A 14107-nucleotide genomic window follows, 5' to 3' on the forward strand; every position below is an offset into this window, starting at 1 on the left:
ATTAAATGTAAGAAATATCCCAGGTGCCTGCCTCTGTTTGCATCTTTCCATCTATTACTCAGTATGCTTTGTTTACTTCTTTCTCTCTCTCTCTCTTTTTTCTCTCTTTTTTTTTTTTTCCACAAAGCCCCAATTGCCAATCTGAGCTTTTTTCCCCAGTAATCTCTCTCTGTTGGAGTTAGGGTTAGATTGCCCCGTGCTTCTGCTCGAAATCCTGGAGGCATCACTGTGCAATATTTTTGCTATTTGATGCTATTTTTTGAGGTGGACGTTCCCCTCCATTTTCTGCAGGCTGAATAAATCGATGTCTCTGGGTTTGGCTGCTGTATTTTTATTGTGATGAAATCCTCCAAAGGGGCTTCAGACAAAGCTGTGGATGGAGATCTAAATCTAAGGAGCCCATTCCAGATTTCATGCCATAATACACTGAGTCTTTAGGAAAACTTCACAGAGAGAGGACGACTATAAATCGCAGTTAGATGATTGTGCATTTAATGCTTCTCATAAACGTATAAAGTTTGTCTTCAGAAAGCTGTAATGAAGAAAAGCAGATTGAAGCCAGGAAGTGTCTTGTTAGCATGTGATGGAAATGTTAATCAGGAGTCTTTAAGGAGGATGTAATTAATTCATTCCCTACTCACTGCTGTGTGAGGGCCTGGGGACCAATCAGGAGGCAAAGGGCAAAACATTTGGAGGGGAGGTGGGAAGGAGTTGATCTGTGGTGAGAGAGGGGGCTATGTGAGGTTGCTTTGGGTATTTTCCCTCCATTTTGTGAGTGCTGTAGTTAGCCTGGAGCAAGGACCTACCTGAAACCTGGCCTCAGTTCATGAAAATGGGTAAGTCATGGCATCATTCTCAGTTTCCTCATCAGAAAGTTGAAGTAGTCATAGGTGCTTAATTAGCAAAGCTCTGCAAGGGATACTGAGAAAAGAGTTAAATCATTTGAGGGTTCTTAAGCTAGCTTCTGATGAATACCTGGTCCTTCCTCTTTTCTTTTCAGTCCCTCTCCCCACTGCTCCTCCACCAGTATTCTGTCTTGATTGTGTGCTCTGCCCTATATTGACTAAAGTCTCTCTGGGTCAGATAGAGGTTTCTGATCCTTGATTGTGGAGTACAAGCTAAACTTGTTGTGCTATAGGAATGTCTTACAATAATAACTTTCTGTTGTATTGATTCTTACGGTGTGTCTTCCAAGCTTTGATTACACAGAATGCTAAGCTCCTTGTGCTGCAGGCATTGGGGTGCATTGAGGTACCTGTAACCTTGCCTCTCTGGAAAGCAGCCCAGCTACGTGCTGGGAAAGTGGAATGAGATTTTGTTCCTCCTTGGGAATGGAAAGTGTAGCACTGTCTTGTTTCCATGTGAGCTTGGAGAAAAGCTGCAAATGCGTGCAGCTGCCCCAGAGGTCCTGGCTGGAGCTTGTCTTGGGCTCTGAAGCCTCTTTCAGAGTCTGAGCTAAAAGAGCTGTGCTCCTTTCCAAATGAGTTTCATTTGCTTCTATTTCTTATTGAAGGAAAGCGGAGCTTCAACTTCTATACTAAAAATAATGTCACTGTGTTTTAAATATCATTCTGTTTGGTAATTCTTGCTTTTCTCTAGTGCAAAGGGTTTTCAGGTATCTGAATGGAAATAAAAGCTGGAGTTTATTTCCCTTGGACTTAATCACTTTCATTAGTTACCACGTCTGTTTTGGATCTGAATTCCATCATTGTTATTGCACTCTTCACACTCTGCCTGAAGCCTCAGCGTTGTAATGGAACAAAAATTCCCAGTCCCTTGGGGTCTCTATAGAATATGACTCTTGTAACATCTGGGACTCTTCCACCCTGACAGATTTGCAAGTTCGGAGAGATTTTATTTTACTGGCTAATACCACAGAAAATAATAAAACATGCAAACCAGTGAGACTGTAAACCAAACCCATTAAACCTGATTATTGCCAATTTGTGCCCAGTACCTGTGGCTTGTAGAAAGTTCTCGCCTGTGGTTAACTGGCAATTGTTGTTGTTTATGTGTTTACTAGCTTGTACCCAACATATGCTTAATTGCTCTTCTGCTCAATTTTTTTTATTTTTTTTTGCTGTGGTTTTAATCTCTCTTTTTCAAATATACTGTGGCCACAGCAGTTGCAAACTATCTTCTCTGCAAGGTTTACTGAACTTCTTGTAATGTGTCCCTTTAACAACAGGCTTTGAACTGTTGTCCTCTCCTCTAGCACTGCTTTTGTCTGATGAACTGAAGAAAAACAGGGTAGTGAGGACTATGGCTGTGACAAGAAGTCCTGGATGAGGGCTGGTGTGATCAAGGGCAGACCCTTATGAGAGGGGTTGCTAGATCCAAGCATCACCTGGGCAGCTAAGAAAATATTCCAGCTACTACAGAGACAGTTGAGTTCACTGCTTTTGCTGAGAGAAGACAAATTTGGGTTAGTCCATAATCTGAACCTTCTAGTGCTTGGAATGAGTTGCTTGATTCTGGCTGTGGGATGCTGTACAGGAAGACATGCTCTTCATCTATGTATAAAAGTGCTCGAATACCTTCATTTGGAGCCTTGGTGTTTCCAGGGAACTCTAGAATCATAGAATATCCTGATCTGGAAGGGACACAAGGATCACTGAGTCCAACTCCTGGCTCCACACAGGACCACCCTGAATCTGAGTGCCAAGTATTTCCTGAACTCCAGCAGGCTTGGGGTTGTGACCACTGCCCTGGGAAGCCTGTTCCAGCACCCAACCACCCTCTCAGTTAAGAACCTTTCCTTAACACACACCCTGACCCTCCCCTGTCCCAGCTCCATGCCGTTCCCTCAGGTACTGTCACTGTCCCCATAGAGCAGAGCTCAGTGCCTGCCCCTCAGCTCCCCTCGTGAGGGAGCTGCAGGCCGCCATGAGGTCTCCCTTGCTATAAAAGTTTCCTCCCTCCGTATAAAAGTTCATGGTGTGGCTCAGCAGGGAGATTCGGCATCTGAAGTTGAGGAAGGAGTCCAGGCTTGTTGTACAAAGGACCTGGTTGGAGACTCTCAGACTGCTGCTGACTGTTTTTCTGTCAGTGGGACTCCTGCTCCCAGCCTGTCTGTGTCTTTTAGCTGTGGACTGTTTGGGCAAAGTAGGAGCTGGGGCTGAAAATCTAAATTGTTCCTTTTGCGTGCCTTCTGGCTTCCTCTTCTGGTCACCTGGATTGCAGCTGAGAGAAAAGGTGCCCAAACCAAGGTTGCTGTGAAATACAGTCCCAAACTTCTGAAGACCAAAGGTGCTGAGCCCAGTGTGGTGAGTAAAGCCGGTCAGCTTTCAGCAGGGTGTTAACTTAAAATACTTGAGTCCTTGAATGCATGCTATGTTCCCTGCTCTTCACATCTTATTCAATTAATGTTTGTTTATGCTTATTTGAGAGACCTCTCCTGTCCTGCTTGGCTGGTACCTCAGCCTTTGATGAGCACTGACCACTTGCAAGCCCACCTGGAGCTGCTCACTGCAGCTCTGGCCCTCCAGTTCATGCCCATTGCAGTAGCTGCTCTCTTCTTAGCCAGGAAAGCAGTATTTCTGCTCACGTTTTAAACCCAAGTCAGTAAGAAATGCAAACTATTACTTCGGTGCCTGTATTTCTCTTACAGGGATGGAGGAATGTTACCTTTGCTTAGTTGGTAGAACAGATATATTCCATAATTCTTCAGGGAATTAATATTCATGTTATTAACTTTAACATATTGCTCTCAGTTCCACATCTTTTTGGTTTAACAAGCAGTTGCAGACTCGAAATGATGAGCTTGGTTGAAAATGTTGCACCTCTCTTTGGGGTCTGGGGACTGAGTTTTACCAATTAAAGTGGAAATATGTTTGAACTGTGTAGTAGAAAATCAACATCAAAATTAGTAGCATGCAAGACTAAAATTACTGCTGTAGGAGGACCTCACTGGAGGTGAGTGTAGCCCCACCTCAAGGAGAATGTCTGAGATCAGGTTCCTTTGGGGGCAGCTGCTTTTTCTTCCTTAGTGTAAGGCTTGTCCCTGGGGAAGCTTATGGCTCTGACCAGCCCAGAGCATCCCTGTTCAGTGCTGCTGCCAGGCAGCGTCACACCTCTCTGAGGGAGATGCTTTTCGGGGGGGTCAGTGCAAGGAGGGTTAGGTGCAGGTGCATGGAAGTGGCAACCCCCCAACAAGTTTTGGCAATATCTGTAGTCAGCCCTGATTTTTTGGGTCACTTCAGGTAGATTTCTGGGTGGGAGGAGGGGTGCTTCTTGTATCTGCCAAGAGTATCTTGAGAGGTCCTGTAGATGCAGTGAAAGTCCATTGGCTTTGGGAGGGCCAAAGGTACTGCTCCTTGCTTTGCTACAGAGTAGTCACTGAAGGCTTGTGCCAAATGCATTCAAAAGAGAAATCTAGACCTGCTTTCCAACATGCCAATTTAACAGGTACCTTCATGCCTCTTATCCACTGCTGAAGTACAATATATGATGTGCTGGGAAGAACCTTCAAACCAACAAAGAAGAAAACCTGTGCTGGGAGAGACCCAGGCTCAGGTGCTCATTCCCTGCTAACCAGATCCTCTTCAGAAGGATGTTCTTCCCAGCATTTACATGTATTACAAAAAAAATATCTCTATCACCTTCCTTATCTGAAGTTACTTGCACCTACTAATGTGGCCTCATTTTTCATCCCTTTGTCCCTGTTGTTTTCTTTCCGTGAAGAATGTAACTTTATACTGCATTCATGGAAAGCTGCAGTGACATTGAAGTGAAATGTTGCCAGGTAGCTTATTAGAATTGGCAGCAATAATCATTAATAGGTGATTTAGAAGTCTGAAGCTTTTAATTAGCAACTTATCAGGATTATGTTTCTGGAATCTTCTACCTTAATCCAAGGTAATAGTTGCTTTTTTAATCTCTTGAAAGAACTTGAAATGACTTGAATGTGATATGAACATCTAAGAACATTTCTTTATTTCAATTTTATAATAAAAGTAGCCTAACCTTTTGAACAAGGCAGCCTGTTCTCCTTTACAATAAAGGTGGATTTGCTTTGCCCCTGGGTTATTGTGTGGCACTGAGTTTCATGGCTACAGTCCGTGTTGCATTTTTAAAATATTTTTCCCCTCTATGAGCACAGAATTGTTGCTCTTTCAGCATCCAGGTGTCAGTACTGCTGTGAGCTCTTCAGTCCTGCTCTTATTAACCTTGAATGACTTTTGCTTCTGAAGCTGACACACTTGGTCCCTTCCAGCTCACCACCCATATGTATGCAATTGCATAAATAAAGAAATAATAAGCTTTCACACCATTAAATCCAAGGAACTGATGCATTTCAAATGCAGAAAACAGCAGCAACTGAGTGTCTTGCTAATTTTTACACTAATTTACACCAGAGGGAATAAGAAGTCTCTTAAATCAGATGCTAATTTTGTTTACTTAACTTCCTAGTCAGCACAATGACCTTTCATCCACGAATAAGAACAAATTAGTGCAGAAGTTCTTTGTGGGAGACTGGAGAACTTGCCTCAACCTGATACTGAATAATACCCAATTAAATCTACTTCTAAACAACTCTGCCTTCCCTCCTAGAAGGAAGTTTCAGATAAAAGAACAAAATGATATGCCTTTTATTTGCCGCTTTACGAAATCTCTTCACGTAATGCAAACAAACCCTAACCCTAGTGTGTCTGATACAGGATTTGCAATGCTCTCGGTTATTGGTAAGAGGATAAGAAGCTTATTGCTGTTTATCAGGAGGAGGATAAAAGATCCCCTGCTCCCCATGCTAGGAGGGGAATGGATTTCCATGTTTATCAACAATCAGGGGAAGGTGAGTGGGAGGGAGATAGCTTGGTAACAAAGCTGTAAACACAAAAAAAATTAGGTGGAAGAATAGGAGTTCTTCGTATTTGGTAACAGGATAAGAGACATTGAGCATGCTCTTCGGTGAGATAAGAAGCTTATACTGAAATGAAAGTGTTTTTTGGTATCGAGACAGATCCAGAGGCCTCCTGATGGTGGGGAGACAATTTAACAGCTACCTGATGACTTGCAGAAGGAGTAGAGGGGCTCCTGAGATGCAGCACCAGCTCTGTCTGTACGTGGTGGAGAATGTGTGGCTGTCCGCAGCTCTCTGTGCTTGGACAGGTCTGGGTTTTCCTACTGGCTATGGATGGGAGACCTCCTGGAGACCCTCAGACAGTCACAGCTGACAGAAAGCAAATGAGATGACAGTTCTGTGGGTTTTGATGGTTTTAGTTTTTTGACAATTATGCCTTTGGTGACAGTGAATGTGATGCAGCACTGGCTGGGGAACGGCACCTCTGAACTTGGGGCACACAGGGTTTGAGAGAGATTTGAAATGGAGACATCTCCAGCATCATCCCTCTGGCTCTGTCCAGACCACGAGGTCTCTTCTCAAAGGCAAAAGCGAGCTGTTTGCCCTCAGTCTGGGAGATAGTGATGAGGAAAAGCAGAAATCCAGACTCACCCCATGTATTCAGAGAGATGTCTGCCCCTTCCTCAGTCTGGAGGTAACATCTCACTTCCTTAGCTATGCTCTTGTTGGCTTGATGTAAATTTAATATCCTTGGATTACGGTGACATAAAACTAAACAATTTCCAGGCGTTTGTCACAGAGTAAACGAGAGAGACAGTGCAGCAGGGTGCAGAGCACTTGATTCACTGAACTGTAAAGGCAGCTGCCCGCAGCACCATGTTCAAGTGCTTGGCTGGAAGAAAATGGAGCGAAGCAGGTGGCAGGAGGAGGAGAAGAAGAGTGCCACCATGCACATTAACAGTGCTCACTGCATCAGGTGCTGGGGTGTCTGCAGGGCTGGGTGGGCAAGGTAATAGCCAAATGTAGCTAATATTAAATCTGCAGTGCAAGTGTTGCTTAAAATATGTTCGGTTCTACTGCTGGCATGGTGTTTTAGATATAAATGGCTTTCTGCAGCAGCTGGACTGGCGGAGGGGTGACGTCTATATCATCACCCATGCTGTGTTGAATGCAATGTCTTGAACTTCTCTGGTGCTGGCTGTCCTGCCACAACCTGTTTCCCCACTGGGCTTAAAAGAGACATAGGGGTTGGAGGAAAATCATCCTTAAGTGTGTGGCAGAGAGGTGTGAACAAACTGTGGGATCCTGTACTGAGCATGCTTTACTAGAGAGGTCATGCTGCATAGCTCCTCTTTGGTCCCAGATGCTGAAGTCCCACAGCCACGTGAGATGTTGGGCTTGGTGATTTCAGAGGTCTTTTCCAACCTGCTGTGATTCTACATCCTCCTCTCTGAAAGCTGCAGTGCAGCCTGTGGCCGCCCTTCCCTGAGGGGTTGGGGCTGGGGGTTAAATCCCTGCTCGGGGCTCTCCTGCTCACCCCGCTGTGGACATGAGACTCACATCCAGCTCCGGAGTGCAGGTCTTCTCAGATAAGGGTTGAGCTTTGGGCTTCTCTCCAGTTGGGTACAGGGAACAGATTCCTGCCTTGCTTATCCTCCCCTCAACACAGCTTCCAGCTCGGAGGATAAGCTCCAAGCCTAACTGGTTATCAAAGGGATCCAGATGACAAGGAGCGGAGCACGGCTTCTGGCAGGGACCAGCGCTGTGCTTTGGCCTCTCTGAAGGATCACGGAGTGCAGTGGCAGTCGTGGAGCTGCTCCTGGGGCTGGCAGCAGACCAGGCTGACAGCACATTTATTTATCAGTGGCCGAAACTCCTGCACTAAGTCTATTGAGGTGCCCAAGCTGTTTTCTTCCTGGATATTGCTCTGTGAATTGCGGGGGGTTGTTTATTTTTAGATGTGCCTGTTGGTTTTAGGGATGAGCAGAGATGCTGCAAGCTTGTCCACTCTAAGCTTCATTCTGTGTTGCTGCGTGCTAGAGTTTGACCCTTGTTGCGTTAAAGGGGTGTAGCTGATTAACCGTCACGGGCCCGTTTGGATTCAGAGTACTGAACCAGTCGGACATTCACCAAAACTGGGGGTCCGTTCGGACATTCACCAAAAACGTAATAACCACCTGGGGGTCTGGTTAGATTCAGAACACTGAACTATCACGGATAACCACCCTCACCCTAGTTGCGTTAATGAGAGCTATCACAATGCAATCAAGTATGGTTTATTACAGCAACAGATAATCAGGTTCTTTTGGATTGCCGGTGATAGTGACTATCTGCAAAAGCAAGCTAGTATGCATGAAATACACAGGGGTTCTAGGTGTGGGTTCTAGGTGTGGGTTCTAGGTGTGGGTTCTAGGTGTGGGTTCTAGGTGTGGGTTCTAGGTGTGGGTTCTAGGTGTGGGTTCTAGGTGTGGGTTCTAGGTGTGGGTTCTAGGTGTGGGTTCTAGGTGTGGGTTCTAGGTGTGGGTTCTAGGTGTGGGTTCTAGGTGTGGGTTCTAGGTGTGGGTTCTAGGTGTGGGTTCTAGGTGTGGGTTCTAGGTGTGGGTTCTAGGTGTGGGTTCTAGGTGTGGGTTCTAGGTGTGGGTTCTAGGTGTGGGTTCTAGGTGTGGGTTCTAGGTGTGGGTTCTAGGTGTGGGTTCTAGGTGTGGGTTCTAGGTGTGGGTTCTAGGTGTGGGTTCTAGGTGTGGGTTCTAGGTGTGGGTTCTAGGTGTGGGTTCTAGGTGTGGGTTCTAGGTGTGGGTTCTAGGTGTGGGTTCTAGGTGTGGGTTCTAGGTGTGGGTTCTAGGTGTGGGTTCTAGGTGTGGGTTCTAGGTGTGGGTTCTAGGTGTGGGTTCTAGGTGTGGGTTCTAGGTGTGGGTTCTAGGTGTGGGTTCTAGGTGTGGGTTCTAGGTGTGGGTTCTAGGTGTGGGTTCTAGGTGTGGGTTCTAGGTGTGGGTTCTAGGTGTGGGTTCTAGGTGTGGGTTCTAGGTGTGGGTTCTAGGTGTGGGTTCTAGGTGTGGGTTCTAGGTGTGGGTTCTAGGTGTGGGTTCTAGGTGTGGGTTCTAGGTGTGGGTTCTAGGTGTGGGTTCTAGGTGTGGGTTCTAGGTGTGGGTTCTAGGTGTGGGTTCTAGGTGTGGGTTCTAGGTGTGGGTTCTAGGTGTGGGTTCTAGGTGTGGGTTCTAGGTGTGGGTTCTAGGTGTGGGTTCTAGGTGTGGGTTCTAGGTGTGGGTTCTAGGTGTGGGTTCTAGGTGTGGGTTCTAGGTGTTCCAGGTGCACAGCCTAGAAATAAACGTGTTAAAAGGATCAAAGACTCTATAGAGATTTATAAGCAAATATTCAGATCTCACCCAAAGGCGTCCCAATGGGGGGGGGAAGAGAGGCTCAGCCTGTCGACTGATCCCAGGAGTCAGGAGGTCCTAAGGATGTTGTATGTCCTTGGGATGGTATCTCCCCTGACGATGGTATCTTCCCTAACATCCCCTCTCTCTTGGGCCAATTTATATTATTTTCTATCTTTTAGGTGGAGCTTGAGTGGCTCTAGTCAAGCATATCTTAGTTATGATTGGTGTAAAGTTTTCCCGTCTCCGTTTAAAGTAATAGGCTCCGAGAAATTCAGGGCGCATGCTCAGTGAGGGGTGGTCGCACCTTGGAGGCGGGTAGCTTTTGGGATGGAGGTGTGTTTTTGGTATTATAATGATATTATAATGAGCAAAAAGTACACTAGGGTACAGCATTTGTCAAAACATGACAGGTCTTTGGCTTAGGGTGGCAAAAAGTGCTGCTTTGTGCACAAGAACAATCGAGGTCCCACCTGATTACAGAGCCTAGCCGTGGTGTCTCCACTCCACTCCACGCTCCGTGGTGTTCCTTAGGGCTAGCACACCAAGTTTCCCCAGCGCGATAGCATCTAAGGTTGGGAGCCTAGGGAATGCTCAGATAATGCAGTTATGCCCTACCCTGAAAGCCTCTTCAATGCTGTACCTTTTCCTTAAAAGTGTGAATGTTAGTTTTATTTTCCTAGTTACTTCAGGCATTTACGCCACAACCCTAAATCCCCTCCAGATCTCTAGGCTCTTGGTCCCAATGCCAGGGCCTGATCCTGCAGTGGGATCTGTGCTCACCTGTCAGAAGGCTGGTGCAAGGGGGACATCTGCCACCCCAGCTGAGGGCACAGCAGGTGAGCATCCTGTATTGCTGTTCTCCAGGAACAAGAGCAGTGTTGGCACTCTTCTCAAATCATTTTAATGAGATGCACATGGGGAAGGGAAATGGGAAATCTCTGCAGGCTTTCTTGTGCTGGCTGGAGGTGAGGACAGTGCCTGGGTCCTGCTTCTGCTCCCTCCTTCAGAAAGGCCCCATCACGCAAGGAAACGCTTTCCTGAAGCCGAAGATTGAATTCTGTACTTAATTTATTTTCCCAATTTGCCAGGGTTCAGCTGAGCTTTTGTGCTTGCAGTCCCCACCCAACTGGGAGCGTGGACAGCTGGGGGTACAAACCCTGAGCACCTGGGGCATCTGGGCATGTGTCACCTACTGGGAGGAAAAAAATAAAAATAAAAAAAACTATCATCAGGCCCCACCTTAGTGAGCTGCTGCCCCAAATGTGCCCCATATCAGGAGGCCACTGCCCTGCTGCCCGCAGGGGAGCTCACGTTTCCCACTTCCAGATGAATCTCTCTCTGGAGTCGAACTCCAGCAAAGGAATGAATTGCTCTTACAGCCTGTTAATGAATTTCTGAAATAAGGAATTAATTACCGTCTGTCTAAATTAGAGTTGTCCTATCCTTTGAGATCCATCTTTTTGATTCTAATTAATTTTAAAAATTACTTTTAGAGTCTTCAGTAGAGATTCTAATTTATTTTACTCTAATATTATTTCTCTGATAAGCAATTTAATTTTTAGATCGGAATCCGCCTAATCTCAAATTTGTCACACAAACTCTGCTCTCTAAGATACTGTTTACAGCTTTTTGGAGATGACAGATCATGATGCACAAATCATTCTTTCTTCTTTTTCCTTTTAAACACCTGAACGTGTGTGTTCAAAGGGGATTAATTGAAACCCTTCACTGCGCTATGTTTAGGAAAGATCCTTAATATTTTAGAACCAAAAACAAATATTAGTTATAAAGCTTCTCTAATTGCACTATTTCATGGAGAAAAATGCATGTCTAATTTGCTTTTTTAAAAAGAACATTTGCTTTATGGGTATTTGCCAGAGTTTGACAGTTCTGTTAACTGGCTGTTTTTATTAACTCATGTTCTCAGCATCAAGTGCACTGGCAGCTGGGTGAAATTCAAATATCAGTTTTACGTTCTTATCAAAGCTGCTATCCCATAGGCTGCAATAAACTGCATGGCAGGATTTACCCTGACTCCTGAATTTGTCCTGTATGAGTTTTAGACTCCTGAGTGGTATTTTTTTTTTTTCTTATTGTAGTGCTTACCCCAACTCAGCTGAGACTGGGATCCTAATGTGCCAAGTGCTTCTTCCCTGGGGTCTTCAGTCCAGGCACAAAAGGCTGTGAAGGGCAAGTGCTTGGCCCCCTGGCCCATCTCATCCTCTGCTGGGTGGCCATCCCTGGCAAGGTCAAGGCTGGGTGTGCCTGTGACACTTGGAGATGGCAGGAGGGCAGCTGGTACCATGGGCTGGGTCTGCATCGTGGGTGGTTTGTAGGCACACGCAGCTCTCTCTATGGGCATTTTGATTTTTTTTTTTTTTCTCCTGCCAAACACAAACTAAATTTGGTAAAGGTTTAAAAACATATTAGCAAGAGACAGAGATGTAACCTGAAATATCACAGTGCCTGCCAAAATTCGTGCAAAAGCAGCCCTAGAGAGTCCTGGAAGTTTTCCTGGTGACTCAGGATTTTTTTTTTTAAATATATCCCCTGCGGAGACCACAGCTGCCAAGTGCCTGCTCTGCTGCTTCCCTGCAGCCCTTCCATGCCCCACCCTGGGGTACCTGGCTCATCCTTTTTGCCCCTGGCATGTGTTGCAAAGCACTGGTGCGATGAAGCTGATGGAGCTGTTTGGCTGTGTCTCCCTTCCCCATGTAGGGCAGACCCTGTCCTATAAAACCTGGGCTTCCTACATCGGTATGCAAGTCAGGGAAGAAAGTCCTGAGTCACTTTGGACAATTTTATGTTATAGTTTGTTTGGGTTCTTAAGCTCCTTCTATTTGTATTTTTTAATTCCCACCTGTGTGTGGTATGGATCTTGGATTCTAAGAATCCCAGATGCTTAGCAGATGGTTAGCTTGAAAAAATAATCAAAGAGGCAGCAAAATTCTGTGTTCATGAGCTCCTATTTATTTCAATCTGGTGTTTTGCCTCACAACAAGACTAATAAGCAATTACTCTAGCATCTCAAATGCTTATGCAGTGTAAATGCATCTGTCAACCAGATTCAACATCATCAATAAAGCTGCCAAAGCTGTTCATAATTCAATGATATATGCTTTGAGCATCTTTTTTGAATATAATTTAAAGATTGCAGTCCTATGATTCTGACATTATTTTGTATGTGTTTAAAATACCTCCAGCTGGAGAGATCCGTGCCTCGTGTCACTTAATCACCTCTGCCTACGTGGACCACTGGCAACCGTGCCATTTGCCTCGTGTGCCAGTCCTGCTTCCTGGCTGTCCTCTGACAGGGCTCCCATGAGGACTGCTGGGGCTGCAAGTGTCTTTCAGGGATTTGCAGCCTTTCATTCTTCCTTCTGCTGAAATTTCCCCCTTGTGCAGAATTTCATCGCAGCGCTACAAGCCCCGAGTGCTGCATGTGAAGAGAAGTCCTTGACAGGGAAGCTGTGCTCTGCAATACACCTTGGGTATTATTTTTTTTAGACATCTTCTAAAGACATCTGGCTGTAAGAAACAGGTTGCTGTGATCAGTCTCCACATATATGTGTGTGTCTTAATTGCTTTTCTGGATTTCAACCCAATTTGACAGAAATGTCCCAGATATGATGCTTTCATTAATACACACAAATGAATTCCAGTGCATTTCTGCAAACTGGCACCTAGCCGTAGTGCCAGTGTTATTCAACAGTAGGATCCTGCACAGAGGCAAGGAGAATCTTGCCACCTCACACCTCCCTCTCCCAGCCTCCATCCTTCACTTACTGTGTACCTGCAAACATTGCATATTTTTATATCCCATCAGTGCTCGTGAAAAGGGGCACACTGCAGAGAGACGATACTCATGCCCCAACTGGAGGGAGAGCACAGCCCCACAAACCCAGCCATCCATCAGATCCCAGAATATCCACATGGGAAGGGCCATTTCCTAGCTGTTTGCAATACTTCCATCAGATCTAGCAGCTCGCCCCAGGGCGCAGGGAGGTGATCCTTCATCAGAGTCAGTGCTGCTGGGGTGGTGTTCTCAACCTGGGGGATCCCACTGAGGAAAATAGGAAGTATTTCACATGGCAGATGTTAGTTGGTGCCCACCAGTCACTGGTCTGGTGTGGGGGGACTGAGACCTGCCTGGGGTCCTGGCTTCAACCCCCACCCACTGCCCAGCAGGCAGCTGTTGGCTGTGTCCAGAGGCCTCAGCAATGCCCCTGCGGTGCCGAGCACCTCTCAGCCCTGTGCTGGGGTGAGCACTGTCCTCCTCCATGCTGGTACCATCAGGAAAGGCAGGGCTGTGAGTGTGGCACAGCCAGGTCCTTACCAGTTGCCCTGGTTTACCACTTGGTCATGCTTGTTCATACACCTGGGGGTTTTGGCACCCAGCAGATGCTGAAATTCCCTCCATGGTTCAGCTTCCCCTGTCCCAGCTTGTTGGAGCCGCCGTCACAGTGGCTCTGGATGGGTCCTGCTCAGTTCCCCTACTTGATCTCCCCTCTGTGGGGCAGAAACCAACATTTTGCCATTGTGTACTGGGATTATCACAATCTCCTCATTTCCCAGCTTTCCTTTTGATGCCCATTCATGGGGGTTTGCTGTCAGGGTGCTCTCAACCACTTGCATTTTCCAAGCGCAGCGCACGTACCCCAGCCCCAAGTAGAGCAGCTCATCAATCGCCAGGCAGAGATGCTTGCTGCGGTTTGGCTCCTTCTTATCTCTGCTACCAAATTCACGCAGCCCCTCAGCCACGTGCTTTTATTTGCGGCTCAGAGGAGGGATTGACTGTTCCTCCTCTCAGGATCATTTCGTGTGAGCCAAGATCCTCTGCTCGCTTCGCACACTGGCTATGCTAATTTACTCTGCCTCTGTCTTCCAGCGGTGTGAGTTTCTTTTTCTCTTGGTTCGCGTTGTGCCT

General features: G+C 46.3%; 1 long non-coding RNA gene across 2 annotated transcripts; it reads left to right on the forward strand.

Moving 5' to 3' along the window:
- The first annotated feature begins 576 nt into the window (after positions 1-576).
- Positions 577-13397, forward strand: LOC113845437 (uncharacterized). Of its 2 annotated transcripts, none has more exons than XR_003500992.3 (3): positions 577-836; positions 11280-11434; positions 12384-13397. It is a non-coding gene; the product is annotated as an uncharacterized lncRNA (long non-coding RNA). The 2 variants fall into 2 exon arrangements; XR_011803966.1 differs by lacking the exon at positions 577-836 and adding an exon at positions 9866-10016.
- Positions 13398-14107: the final 710 nt, after the last annotated feature.

The sequence above is a fragment of the Anas platyrhynchos genome, chromosome 18 (genome assembly GCF_047663525.1).
Source record: "Anas platyrhynchos isolate ZD024472 breed Pekin duck chromosome 18, IASCAAS_PekinDuck_T2T, whole genome shotgun sequence".
NCBI lineage: Eukaryota > Metazoa > Chordata > Aves > Anseriformes > Anatidae > Anas > Anas platyrhynchos.